Genomic DNA, 14,383 nt, shown 5'->3' with positions numbered 1-14,383 from the left:
GGAAGTGTTTACTGGTAGAAAGGACTGGCTTGTCCTGGCAGAAGGAAGTGTTTACTGGTAGAAAGGACTGTATGTCCTGGCAGTAGGAAGTGTTTACTGGTAGAGGACTGTATGTCCTGGCAGTAGGAAGTGTTTACTGGTAGAGGACTGTATGTCCTGGCAGTAGGAAGTGTTTACTGGTAGAAAGGACTGTATGTCCTGGCAGTAGGAAGTGTTTACTGGTAGAAAGGACTGTATGTCCTGGCAGTAGGAAGTGTTTACCGGTAGAAAGGACTGTATCTCCTGGCAGTAGGAAGTGTTTACTGGTAGAAAGGACTGGCTTGTCCTGTCAGTAGGAAGTGTTTACTGGTAGAAAGGACTGTATGTCCTGGCAGTAGGAAGTGTTTACTGGTAGAGGACTGTATGTCCTGACAGTAGGAAGTGTTTACTGGTAGAGGACTGTATGTCCTGGCAGTAGGAATTATTTACTGGTAGAAAGGACTGTATGTCCTGACAGTAGGAGGTGTTTACTGGTAGAAAGGACTGTATGTCCTGGCAGTAGGAAGTGTTTACTGGTAGAAAGGACTGTATGTCCTGGCAGTAGGAAGTGTTTACTGGTAGAAAGGACTGTATGTCCTGGCAGTAGGAAGTGTTTACTGGTAGAAAGGACTGGCATGTCCTGGCAGTAGGAAGTGTTTACTGGCAGAAAGGACTGTATGTCCTGGCAGTAGGAAGTGTTTACTGGTAGAAAGGACTGTATGTCCTGGCAGTAGGAAGTGTTTACTGGTAGAGGACTGTATGTCCTGGCAGTAGGAAGTGTTTACTGGTAGAAAGGACTGTATGTCCTGGCAGTAGGAAGTGTTTACTGGTAGAAAGGACTGTATGTCCTGGCAGTAGGAAGTGTTTACTGGTAGAGGACTGTATGTCCTGACAGTAGGAAGTGTTTACTGGTAGAGGACTGTATGTCCTGGCAGTAGGAAGTGTTTACTGGTAGAGGAATGTATGTCCTGGCAGTAGGAAGTGTTTACTGGTAGAAAGGACTGTATGTCCTGGCAGTAGGAAGTGTTTACTGGTAGAAAGGACTGTATGTCCTGGCAGAGGAAGTGTTTACTGGTAGAAAGGACTGTATGTCCTGGCAGTAGGAAGTGTTTACTGGTAGAAAGGACTGGCTATGTCCTGGCAGTAGGAAGTGTTTACTGGTAGAAAGGACTGTATGTCCTGGCAGAAGGAAGTGTTTACTGGTAGAAAGGACTGTATGTCCTGGCAGTAGGAAGTGTTTACTGGTAGAAAGGACTGTATGTCCTGACAGTAGGAAGTGTTTACTGGTAGAAAGGACGGTATCTCCTGGCAGTAGGAAGTGTTTACTGGTAGAAAGGACTGTATGTCCTGACAGTAGGAGGTGTTTACTGGTAGAAAGGACTGTATGTCCTGGCAGAAGGAAGTGTTTACTGGTAGAAAGGACTGGCTTGTCCTGGCAGTAGGAAGTGTTTACTGGTAGAAAGGACTGTATGTCCTGGCAGTAGGAAGTGTTTACTGGTAGAAAGGACTGGCTTGTCCTGGCAGTAGGAAGTGTTTACTGGTAGAAAGGACTGTATGTCCTGGCAGAAGGAAGTGTTTACTGGTAGAAAGGACTGGCATGTCCTGGCAGTAGGAAGTGTTTACTGGTAGAAAGGACTGTATGTCCTGGCAGTAGGAAGTATTTACTGGTAGAAAGGACTGTATGTCCTGACAGTAGGAAGTGTTTACTGGTAGAAAGGACTGTATGTCCTGGCAGTAGGAAGTGTTTACTGGTAGAGGACTGGCTTGTCCTGGCAGTAGGAAGTGTTTACTGGTAGAAAGGACTGTATGTCCTGGCAGAAGGAAGTGTTTACTGGTAGAAAGGACTGTATGTCCTGCAGTAGGAAGTGTTTACTGGTAGAGGACTGGCTTGTCCTGGCAGTAGGAAGTGTTTACTGGTAGAAAGGACTGTATGTCCTGGCAGAAGGAAGTGTTTACTGGTAGAAAGGACTGTATGTCCTGGCAGTAGGAAGTGTTTACTGGTAGAAAGGACTGTATGTCCTGGCAGTAGGAAGTGTTTACCGGTAGAAAGGACTGTATCTCCTGGCAGTAGGAAGTGTTTACTGGTAGAAAGGACTGGCTTGTCCTGTCAGTAGGAAGTGTTTACTGGTAGAAAGGACTGTATGTCCTGGCAGTAGGAAGTGTTTACTGGTAGAGGACTGTATGTCCTGACAGTAGGAAGTGTTTACTGGTAGAGGACTGTATGTCCTGGCAGTAGGAAGTGTTTACTGGTAGAAAGGACTGTATGTCCTGGCAGTAGGAAGTATTTACTGGTAGAAAGGACTGTATGTCCTGGCAGTAGGAAGTGTTTACTGGTAGAAAGGACTGTATGTCCTGGCAGTAGGAAGTGTTTACTGGTAGAAAGGACTGTATGTCCTGGCAGAAGGAAGTGTTTACTGGTAGAAAGGACTGTATGTCCTGGCAGTAGGAAGTGTTTACTGGTAGAAAGGACTGTATGTCCTGGCAGTAGGAAGTGTTTACTGGTAGAGGACTGGCTTGTCCTGGCAGTAGGAAGTGTTTACTGGTAGAAAGGACTGTATGTCCTGGCAGAAGGAAGTGTTTACTGGTAGAAAGGACTGTATGTCCTGGCAGTAGGAAGTGTTTACTGGTAGAAAGGACTGTATGTCCTGGCAGTAGGAAGTGTTTACTGGTAGAAAGGACTGGCTTGTCCTGGCAGAAGGAAGTGTTTACTGGTAGAAAGGACTGTATGTCCTGGCAGTAGGAAGTGTTTACTGGTAGAAAGGACTGTATGTCCTGGCAGTAGGAAGTGTTTACTGGTAGAAAGGACTGTATGTCCTGGCAGTAGGAAGTGTTTACTGGTAGAAAGGACTGTATGTCCTGGCAGTAGGAAGTGTTTACTGGTAGAAAGGACTGTATGTCCTGGCAGTAGGAAGTGTTTACTGGTAGAAAGGACTGTATGTCCTGGCAGTAGGAAGTGTTTACTGGTAGAGGACTGTATGTCCTGGCAGTAGGAAGTGTTTACTGGTAGAAAGGACTGTATGTCCTGGCAGTAGGAAGTGTTTACTGGTAGAAAGGACTGTATGTCCTGGCAGTAGGAAGTGTTTACTGGTAGAAAGGACTGTATGTCCTGGCAGTAGGAAGTGTTTACTGGTAGAAAGGACTGGCAGTAGGAAGTGTTTACTGGTAGAAAGGACTGTATGTCCTGGCAGTAGGAAGTGTTTACTGGTAGAAAGGACTGTATGTCCTGGCAGTAGGAAGTGTTTACTGGTAGAAAGGACTGTATGTCCTGGCAGTAGGAAGTGTTTACTGGTAGAGGACTGGCTTGTCCTGGCAGTAGGAAGTGTTTACTGGTAGAAAGGACTGTATGTCCTGGCAGTAGGAAGTGTTTACTGGTAGAAAGGACTGTATGTCCTGGCAGTAGGAAGTGTTTACTGGTAGAAAGGACTGTATGTCCTGGCAGTAGGAAGTGTTTACTGGTAGAAAGGACTGGCTTGTCCTGGCAGTAGGAAGTGTTTACTGGTAGAAAGGACTGTATGTCCTGGCAGAAGGAAGTGTTTACTGGTAGAAAGGACTGTATGTCCTGGCAGTAGGAAGTGTTTACTGGTAGAAAGGACTGTATGTCCTGGCAGTAGGAAGTGTTTACTGGTAGAAAGGACTGTATGTCCTGGCAGTAGGAAGTGTTTACTGGTAGAAAGGACTATGTCCTGGCAGTAGGAAGTGTTTACTGGTAGAAAGGACTGTATGTCCTGGCAGTAGGAAGTGTTTACTGGTAGAAAGGACTGTATGTCCTGGCAGTAGGAAGTGTTTACTGGTAGAAAGGACTGTATGTCCTGGCAGTAGGAAGTGTTTACTGGTAGAAAGGACTGTATGTCCTGGCAGTAGGAAGTGTTTACTGGTAGAAAGGACTGTATGTCCTGGCAGTAGGAAGTGTTTACTGGTAGAGGACTGTATGTCCTGGCAGTAGGAAGTGTTTACTGGTAGAGGATGTATGTCCTGGCAGTAGGAAGTGTTTACTGGTAGAAAGGACTGTATGTCCTGGCAGTAGGAAGTATTTACTGGTAGAAAGGACTGTATGTCCTGACAGTAGGAAGTGTTTACTGGTAGAAAGGACTGTATGTCCTGGCAGTAGGAAGTGTTTACTGGTAGAAAGGACTGGCTTGTCCTGGCAGTAGGAAGTGTTTACTGGTAGAAAGGACTGTATGTCCTGGCAGTAGGAAGTGTTTACTGGTAGAAAGGACTGTATGTCCTGACAGTAGGAAGTGTTTACTGGTAGAAAGGAGGTATCTCCTGGCAGTGTATTTACTGGTAGAAAGGACTGTATGTCCTGGCAGTAGGAAGTGTTTACTGGTAGAAAGGACTGTATGTCCTGGCAGTAGGAAGTGTTTAACGGTAGAAAGGACTGTATGTCCTGGCAGTAGGAAGTGTTTACTGGTAGAAAGGACTGTATGTCCTGGCAGTAGGAAGTGTTTACTGGTAGAAAGGATTGGCTTGTCCTGGCAGTAGGAAGTGTTTACTGGTAGAAAGGACTGTATGTCCTGGCAGAAGGAAGTGTTTACTGGTAGAGGACTGTATGTCCTGGCAGTAGGAAGTGTTTACTGGTAGAAAGGACTGTATGTCCTGGCAGTAGGAAGTGTTTACTGGTAGAAAGGACTGTATGTCCTGGCAGAAGGAAGTGTTTACTGGTAGAGGACTGTATGTCCTGGCAGTAGGAAGTGTTTACTGGTAGAAAGGACTGTATGTCCTGGCAGTAGGAAGTGTTTACTGGTAGAAAGGACTGTATGTCCTGGCAGTAGGAAGTGTTTACTGGTAGAGGACTGTATGTCCTGGCAGTAGGAAGTGTTTACTGGTAGAAAGGACTGTATGTCCTGGCAGTAGGAAGTGTTTACTGGTAGAAAGGACTGTATGTCCTGACAGTAGGAAGTGTTTACTGGTAGAAAGGACTGTATGTCCTGGCAGTAGGAAGTGTTTACTGGTAGAAAGGACTGGTTGTCCTGGCAGTAGGAAGTGTTTACTGGTAGAAAGGAATGTCCTGGCAGAAGGAAGTGTTTACTGGTAGAAAGGACTGTATGTCCTGGCAGTAGGAAGTGTTTACTGGTAGAAAGGACTGTATGTCCTGGCAGTAGGAAGTGTTTACTGGTAGAAAGGACTGTATCTCCTGGCAGTAGGAAGTATTTACTGGTAGAAAGGACTGTATGTCCTGACAGTAGGAAGTGTTTACTGGTAGAAAGGACTGTATGTCCTGGCAGAAGGAAGTGTTTACTGGTAGAAAGGACTGTATGTCCTGGCAGAAGGAAGTGTTTACTGGTAGAAAGGACTGTATGTCCTGGCAGTAGGAAGTGTTTACTGGTAGAGGACTGGCTTGTCCTGGCAGTAGGAAGTGTTTACTGGTAGAAAGGACTGTATGTCCTGGCAGAAGGAAGTGTTTACTGGTAGAAAGGACTGTATGTCCTGGCAGTAGGAAGTGTTTACTGGTAGAAAGGACTGGCTTGTCCTGGCAGAAGGAAGTGTTTACTGGTAGAAAGGACTGTATGTCCTGGCAGTAGGAAGTGTTTACTGGTAGAAAGGACTGTATGTCCTGGCAGTAGGAAGTGTTTACTGGTAGAGGACTGTATGTCCTGGCAGTAGGAAGTGTTTACCGGTAGAAAGGACTGTATGTCCTGGCAGAAGGAAGTGTTTACTGGTAGAAAGGACTGTATGTCCTGGCAGTAGGAAGTGTTTACTGGTAGAAAGGACTGTATGTCCTGGCAGTAGGAAGTGTTTACTGGTAGAAAGGACTGTATGTCCTGGCAGTAGGAAGTGTTTACTGGTAGAAAGGACTGTATGTCCTGGCAGTAGGAAGTGTTTACTGGTAGAAAGGACTGTATGTCCTGGCAGTAGGACGTGTTTACCGGTAGAAAGGACTGTATGTCCTGGCAGAAGGAAGTGTTTACTGGTAGAGGACTGTATGTCCTAGCAGTAGGAAGTGTTTACTGGTAGAGGACTGTATGTCCTGGCAGTAGGAAGTGTTTACTGGTAGAGGACTGTATGTCCTGGCAGAAGGAAGTGTTTACTGCTAGAGGACTGTATGTCCTGGCAGTAGGAAGTGTTTACCGGTAGAAAGGACTGTATGTCCTGGCAGTAGGAAGTGTTTACTGGTAGAAAGGACTGTATGTCCTGACAGTAGGAAGTGTTTACTGGTAGAAAGGACTGTATGTCCTGGCAGTAGGAAGTGTTTACTGGTAGAAAGGACTGTATGTCCTGGCAGTAGGAAGTATTTACTGGTAGAAAGGACTGTATGTCCTGACAGTAGGAAGTGTTTACTGGTAGAAAGGACTGTATGTCCTGGCAGTAGGAAGTGTTTACTGGTAGAGGACTGGCTTGTCCTGGCAGTAGGAAGTGTTTACTGGTAGAAAGGACTGTATGTCCTGGCAGAAGGAAGTGTTTACTGGTAGAAAGGACTGGCTTGTCCTGGCAGTAGGAAGTGTTTACTGGTAGAAAGGACTGTATGTCCTGGCAGTAGGAAGTGTTTACTGGTAGAAAGGACTGGCTTGTCCTGGCAGTAGGAAGTGTTTACTGGTAGAAAGGACTGTATGTCCTGGCAGAAGGAAGTGTTTACTGGTAGAAAGGACTGGCATGTCCTGGCAGTAGGAAGTGTTTACTGGTAGAAAGGACTGTATGTCCTGGCAGTAGGAAGTGTTTACTGGTAGAAAGGACTGTATGTCCTGGCAGTAGGAAGTGTTTACTGGTAGAAATGACTATGTCCTGACAGTAGGATGTGTTTACTGGTAGAGGACTGTATGTCCTGACAGTAGGAAGTGCTTACTGGTAGAGAGGACTGTATGTCCTGGCAGTAGGAAGTGTTTACTGGTAGAAAGGACTGTATGTCCTGGCAGTAGGAAGTGTTTACTGGTAGAAAGGACTGTATGTCCTGGCAGTAGGAAGTGTTTACTGGTAGAAAGGACTGTATGTCCTGGCAGTAGGAAGTGTTTACTGGTAGAGGAATGTATGTCCTGGCAGTAGGAAGTGTTTACTGGTAGAGGACTGTATGTCCTGGCAGTAGGAAGTGTTTACTGGTAGAAAGGACTGTATGTCCTGGCAGTAGGAAGTATTTACTGGTAGAAAGGACTGTATGTCCTGACAGTAGGAAGTGTTTACTGGTAGAAAGGACTGTATATCCTGGCAGTAGGAAGTGTTTACTGGTAGAAAGGACTGGCTTGTCCTGGCAGTAGGAAGTGTTTACTGGTAGAAAGGACTGTATGTCCTGGCAGTAGGAAGTGTTTACTGGTAGAAAGGACTGTATGTCCTGACAGTAGGAAGTGTTTACTGATAGAAAGGACGGTATCTCCTGGCAGTAGGAAGTATTTACTGGTAGAAAGGACTGTATGTCCTGACAGTAGGAGGTGTTTACTGGTAGAAAGGACTGTATGTTCTGGCAGAAGGAAGTGTTTACTGGTAGAAAGGACTGTATGTCCTGGCAGTAGGAAGTGTTTACTGGTAGAAAGGACTGTATGTCCTGGCAGTAGGAAGTGTTTACTGGTAGAAAGGACTGGCTTGTCCTGGCAGTAGGAAGTGTTTACTGGTAGAAAGGACTGGCTTGTCCTGGCAGTAGGAAGTGTTTACTGGTAGAAAGGACTGTATGTCCTGGCAGAAGGAAGTGTTTACTGGTAGAAAGGACTGTATGTCCTGGCAGTAGGAAGTGTTTACTGGTAGAAAGGACTGTATGTCCTGGCAGTAGGAAGTGTTTACTGGTAGAAAAGACTGTATGTCCTGGCAGTAGGAAGTGTTTACTGGTAGAAAGGACTGTATGTCCTGGCAGTAGGAAGTGTTTACTGGTAGAAAGGACTGTATGTCCTGACAGTAGGAAGTGTTTACTGGTAGAGGACTGTATGTCCTGGCAGTAGGAAGTGTTTACTGGTAGAGGAATGTATGTCCTGGCAGTAGGAAGTGTTTACTGGTAGAAAGGACTGTATGTCCTGGCAGTAGGAAGTATTTACTGGTAGAAAGGACTGTATGTCCTGACAAGAGGAAGTGTTTACTGGTAGAAAGGACTGTATGTCCTGGCAGTAGGAAGTGTTTACTGGTAGAAAGGACTGGCTTGTCCTGGCAGTAGGAAGTGTTTACTGGTAGAAAGGACTGTATGTCCTGGCAGAAGGAAGTGTTTACTGGTAGAAAGGACTGTATGTCCTGGCAGTAGGAAGTGTTTACTGGTAGAAAGGACTGGCTTGTTCTGACAGTAGGAAGTGTTTACTGGTAGAAAGGACGGTATCTCCTGGCAGTAGGAAGTATTTACTGGTAGAAAGGACTGTATGTCCTGACAGTAGGAGGTGTTTACTGGTAGAAAGGACTGTATGTCCTGGCAGAAGGAAGTGTTTACTGGTAGAAAGGACTGGCTTGTCCTGGCAGTAGGAAGTGTTTACTGGTAGAAAGGACTGTATGTCCTGGCAGTAGGAAGTGTTTACTGGTAGAAAGGACTGGCTTGTCCTGGCAGTAGGAAGTGTTTACTGGTAGAAAGGACTGTATGTCCTGGCAGAAGGAAGTGTTTACTGGTAGAAAGGACTGGCATGTCCTGGCAGTAGGAAGGTTTACTGTAGAAAGGACTGTATGTCCTGGCAGTAGGAAGTGTTTACTGGTAGAAATGACTGTATGTCCTGGCAGTAGGATGTGTTTACTGGTAGAGGACTGTATGTCCTGGCAGAAGGAAGTGTTTACTGGTAGAGGACTGTATGTCCTGGCAGTAGGAAGTGTTTACTGGTAGAAAGGACTGTATGTCCTGGCAGTAGGAAGTGTTTACTGGTAGAGGACTGTATGTCCTGGCAGTAGGAAGTGTTTACTGGTAGAAAGGACTGTATGTCCTGGCAGTAGGAAGTGTTTACTGGTAGAAAGGACTGTATGTCCTGGCAGTAGGAAGTGTTTAACGGTAGAAAGGACTGTATGTCCTGGCAGTAGGAAGTGTTTACTGGTAGAAAGGACTGTATGTCCTGGCAGTAGGAAGTGTTTACTGGTAGAAAGGACTGTATGTCCTGGCAGTAGGAAGTGTTTACTGGTAGAGGACTGTATGTCCTGGCAGTAGGAAGTGTTTACTGGTAGAGGACTGTATGTCCTGGCAGTAGGAAGTGTTTACTGGTAGAAAGGACTGTATGTCCTGGCAGTAGGAAGTGTTTACTGGTAGAAAGGACTGTATGTCCTGGCAGTAGGAAGTGTTTACTGGTAGAAAGGACTGTATGTCCTGGCAGAAGGAAGTGTTTACTGGTAGAGGACTGTATGTCCTGGCAGTAGGAAGTGTTTACTGGTAGAAAGGACTGTATGTTCTGACAGTAGGAAGTGTTTACTGGTAGAAAGGACGGTATCTCCTGGCAGTAGAAGAAGTATTTACTGGTAGAAAGGACTGTATGTCCTGGCAGAAGGAAGTGTTTACTGGTAGAAAGGACTGGCTTGTCCTGGCAGTAGGAAGTGTTTACTGGTAGAAAGGACTGTATGTCCTGGCAGTAGGAAGTGTTTACTGGTAGAAAGGACTGGCTTGTCCTGGCAGTAGGAAGTGTTTACTGGTAGAAAGGACTGTATGTCCTGGCAGAAGGAAGTGTTTACTGGTAGAAAGGACTGGCATGTCCTGGCAGTAGGAAGTGTTTACTGGTAGAAAGGACTGTATGTCCTGGCAGTAGGAAGTGTTTACTGGTAGAAATGACTATGTCCTGGCAGTAGGATGTGTTTACTGGTAGAGGACTGTATGTCCTGACAGTAGGAAGTGTTTACTGGTAGAAGGACTGTATGTCCTGGCAGTAGGAAGTGTTTACTGGTAGAAAGGACTGTATGTCCTGGCAGTAGAAAGTGTTTACTGGTAGAAAGGACTGTATGTCCTGGCAGTAGGAAGTGTTTACTGGTAGAAAGGACTGTATGTCCTGGCAGTAGGAAGTGTTTCCTGGTAGAAAGGACTGTATGTCCTGGCAGTAGGAAGTGTTTACTGGTAGAAAGGACTGTATGTCCTGGCAGTAGGAAGTGTTTACTGGTAGAAAGGACTGTATGTCCTGGCAGTAGGAAGTGTTTACTGGTAGAAAGGACTGTATGTCCTGACAGTAGGAAGTGTTTACTGGTAGAAAGGACTGTATGTCCTGGCAGTAGGAAGTGTTTACTGGTAGAGGACTGTATGTCCTGGCAGTAGGAAGTGTTTACTGGTAGAAAGGACTGTATGTCCTGGCAGTAGGAAGTGTTTACTGGTAGAAAGGACTGTATGTCCTGACAGTAGGAAGTGTTTACTGGTAGAAAGGACTGTATGTCCTGGCAGAAGGAAGTGTTTACTGGTAGAAAGGACTGTATGTCCTGGCAGTAGGAAGTGTTTACTGGTAGAAAGGACTGTATGTTCTGACAGTAGGAAGTGTTTACTGGTAGAAAGGACGGTATCTCCTGGCAGTAGGAAGTATTTACTGGTAGAAAGGACTGTATGTCCTGACAGTAGGAAGTGTTTACTGGTAGAAAGGACTGTATGTCCTGGCAGAAGGAAGTGTTTACTGGTAGAAAGGACTGGCTTGTCCTGGCAGTAGGAAGTGTTTACTGGTAGAAAGGACTGTATGTCCTGGCAGTAGGAAGTGTTTACTGGTAGAAAGGACTGGCATGTCCTGGCAGTAGGAAGTGTTTACTGGTAGAAAGGACTGGCTTGTCCTGGCAGAAGGAAGTGTTTACTGGCAGAAAGGACTGTATGTCCTGGCAGTAGGAAGTGTTTACTGGTAGAAAGGACTGTATGTCCTGGCAGTAGGAAGTGTTTACTGGTAGAGGACTGTATGTCCTGGCAGTAGGAAGTGTTTACTGGTAGAAAGGACTGTATGTCCTGGCAGTAGGAAGTGTTTACTGGTAGAAAGGACTGGCTTGTCCTGGCAGAAGGAAGTGTTTACTGGCAGAAAGGACTGTATGTCCTGGCAGTAGGATGTGTTTACTGGTAGAAAGGACTGTATGTCCTGGCAGAAGGAAGTGTTTACTGGTAGAGAGGACTGTATGTCCTGGCAGTAGGAAGTGTTTACTGGTAGAAAGGACTGTATGTCCTGGCAGTAGGAAGTGTTTACTGGTAGAAAGGACTGTATGTCCTGGCAGTAGGAAGTATTTACTGGTAGAAAGGACTGTATGTCCTGACAGTAGGAAGTGTTTACTGGTAGAAAGGACGGTATCTCCTGGCAGTAGGAAATATTTACTGGTAGAAAGGACTGTATGTCCTGACAGTAGGAGGTGTTTACTGGTAGAAAGGACTGTATGTCCTGGCAGAAGGAAGTGTTTACTGGTAGAAAGGACTGGCTTGTCCTGGCAGTAGGAAGTGTTTACTGGTAGAAAGGACTGTATGTCCTGGCAGTAGGAAGTGTTTACTGGTAGAAAGGACTGGCTTGTCCTGGCAGTAGGAAGTGTTTACTGGTAGAAAGGACTGTATGTCCTGGCAGAAGGAAGTGTTTACTGGTAGAAAGGACTGTATGTCCTGGCAGTAGGAAGTGTTTACTGGTAGAAAGGACTGTATGTCCTGGCAGTAGGAAGTGTTTACTGGTAGAAAGGACTGTATGTCCTGGCAGTAGGAAGTGTTTACTGGTAGAAAGGACTGTATGTCCTGGCAGTAGGAAGTGTTTACTGGTAGAAAGGACTGTATGTCCTGGCAGTAGGAAGTGTTTACTGGTAGAAAGGACTGTATGTCCTGGCAGTAGGAAGTGTTTACTGGTAGAAAGGACTGTATGTCCTGGCAGTAGGAAGTGTTTACTGGTAGAGGACTGTATGTCCTGACAGTAGGAAGTGTTTACTGGTAGAGGACTGTATGTCCTGGCAGTAGGAAGTGTTTACTGACAGAAAGGACTGTATGTCCTGGCAGTAGGAAGTGTTTACTGGTAGAAAGGACTGTATGTCCTGACAGTAGGAAGTGTTTACTGGTAGAAAGGACTGTATGTCCTGGCAGTAGGAAGTGTTTACTGGTAGAGGACTGGCTTGTCCTGGCAGTAGGAAGTGTTTACTGGTAGAAAGGACTGTATGTCCTGGCAGAAGGAAGTGTTTACTGGTAGAAAGGACTGTATGTCCTGGCAGTAGGAAGTGTTTACTGGTAGAAAGGACTGTATGTCCTGGCAGTAGGAAGTATTTACTGGTAGAAAGGACTGTATGTCCTGGCAGTAGGAAGTGTTTACTGGTAGAAAGGACTGTATGTCCTGGCAGTAGGAAGTGTTTACCGGTAGAAAGGACTGGCTTGTCCTGGCAGTAGGAAGTGTTTACTGGTAGAAAGGACTGTATGTCCTGGCAGTAGGAAGTGTTTACTGGTAGAAAGGACTGTATGTCTTGACAGTAGGAAGTGTTTACTGGTAGAAAGGACTGTATGTCCTGGCAGTAGGAAGTGTTTACTGGTAGAAAGGACTGTATGTCCTGGCAGTAGGAAGTGTTTATTGGTAGAAAGGACTGTATGTCCTGGCAGTAGGAAGTGTTTACTGGTAGAAAGGACTGGCTTGTCCTGGCAGAAGGAAGTGTTTACTGGTAGAAAGGACTGTATGTCCTGGCAGTAGGAAGTGTTTACTGGTAGAAAGGACTGTATGTCCTGACAGTAGGAAGTGTTTACTGGTAGAAAGGACGGTATCTCCTAGGAAGGCAGTATAGGAAGTGTTTACTGGTAGAAAGGACTGTATGTCCTGGCAGTAGGAAGTGTTTACTGGTAGAAAGGACTGTATGTCCTGGCAGAAGGAAGTGTTTACTGGTAGAAAGGACTGGCTTGTCCTGTCAGTAGGAAGTGTTTACTGGTAGAAAGGACTGTATGTCCTGGCAGTAGGAAGTGTTTACTGGTAGAAAGGACTGGCTTGTCCTGGCAGTAGGAAGTGTTTACTGGTAGAAAGGACTGTATGTCCTGGCAGAAGGAAGTGTTTACTGGTAGAAAGGACTGTATGTCCTGGCAGTAGGAAGTGTTTACTGGTAGAAAGGACTGTATGTCCTGGCAGTAGGAAGTGTTTACTGGTAGAAAGGACTGTATGTCCTGGCAGTAGGAAGTGTTTACTGGTAGAAAGGACTGTATGTCCTGACAGTAGGAAGTGTTTCCTAGAAAGGACTGTATGTCCTGTCAGTAGGAAGTGTTTACTGGTAGAGGACTGTATGTCCTGGCAGTAGGAAGTGTTTACTGGTAGAAAGGACTGTATGTCCTGGCAGTAGGAAGTGTTTACTGGTAGAAAGGACTGTATGTCCTGGCAGTAGGAAGTGTTTACTGGTAGAAAGGACTGGTATGTCCTGGCAGTAGGAAGTGTTTACTGGTAGAAAGGACTGTATGTCCTGGCAGTAGGAAGTGTTTACTGGTAGAAAGGACTGTATGTCCTGGCAGTAGGAAGTATTTACTGGTAGAAAGGACTGTATGTCCTGACAGTAGGAAGTGTTTACTGGTAGAAAGGACGGTATCTCCTGGCAGTAGGAAATATTTACTGGTAGAAAGGACTGTATGTCCTGACAGTAGGAGTGTTTACTGGTAGAAAGGACTGTATGTCCTGGCAGAAGGAAGTGTTTACTGGTAGAAAGGACTGGCTTGTCCTGGCAGTAGGAAGTGTTTACTGGTAGAAAGGACTGTATGTCCTGGCAGTAGGAAGTGTTTACTGGTAGAAAGGACTGGCTTGTCCTGGCAGTAGGAAGTGTTTACTGGTAGAAAGGACTGTATGTCCTGGCAGAAGGAAGTGTTTACTGGTAGAAAGGACTGTATGTCCTGGCAGTAGGAAGTGTTTACTGGTAGAAAGGACTGTATGTCCTGGCAGTAGGAAGTGTTTACTGGTAGAAAGGACTGTATGTCCTGGCAGTAGGAAGTGTTTACTGGTAGAAAGGACTGTATGTCCTGGCAGTAGGAAGTGTTTACTGGTAGAAAGGACTGTATGTCCTGGCAGTAGGAAGTGTTTACTGGTAGAAAGGACTGTATGTCCTGGCAGTAGGAAGTGTTTACTGGTAGAAAGGACTGTATGTCCTGGCAGTAGGAAGTGTTTACTTACTGTATGTCCTAGAGGAAGGACTAGAGGTATGTCCTGGCAGTAGGAAGTGTTTACTGGTAGAAAGGACTGTATGTCCTGGCAGTAGGAAGTATTTACTGGTAGAAAGGACTGTATGTCCTGACAGTAGGAAGTGTTTACTGGTAGAAAGGACTGTATGTCCTGGCAGTAGGAAGTGTTTACTGGTAGAGGACTGGCTTGTCCTGGCAGTAGGAAGTGTTTACTGGTAGAAAGGACTGTATGTCCTGGCAGAAGGAAGTGTTTACTGGTAGAAAGGACTGTATGTCCTGGCAGTAGGAAGTGTTTACTGGTAGAAAGGACTGTATGTCCTGGCAGTAGGAAGTGTTTACTGGTAGAAAGGACTGTATGTCCTGGCAGTAGGAAGTGTTTACTGGTAGAAAGGACTGTATGTCCTGGCAGTAGGAAGTGTTTACTGGTAGAAAGGACTGGCT

The sequence above is a fragment of the Oncorhynchus keta genome, chromosome 3 (assembly GCF_023373465.1).
Source record: "Oncorhynchus keta strain PuntledgeMale-10-30-2019 chromosome 3, Oket_V2, whole genome shotgun sequence".
Taxonomy (NCBI): Eukaryota; Metazoa; Chordata; class Actinopteri; order Salmoniformes; family Salmonidae; genus Oncorhynchus; species Oncorhynchus keta.
The sequence above is the reverse complement of the archived record's forward strand: the minus strand, read 5'-3'. Positions refer to the sequence as shown.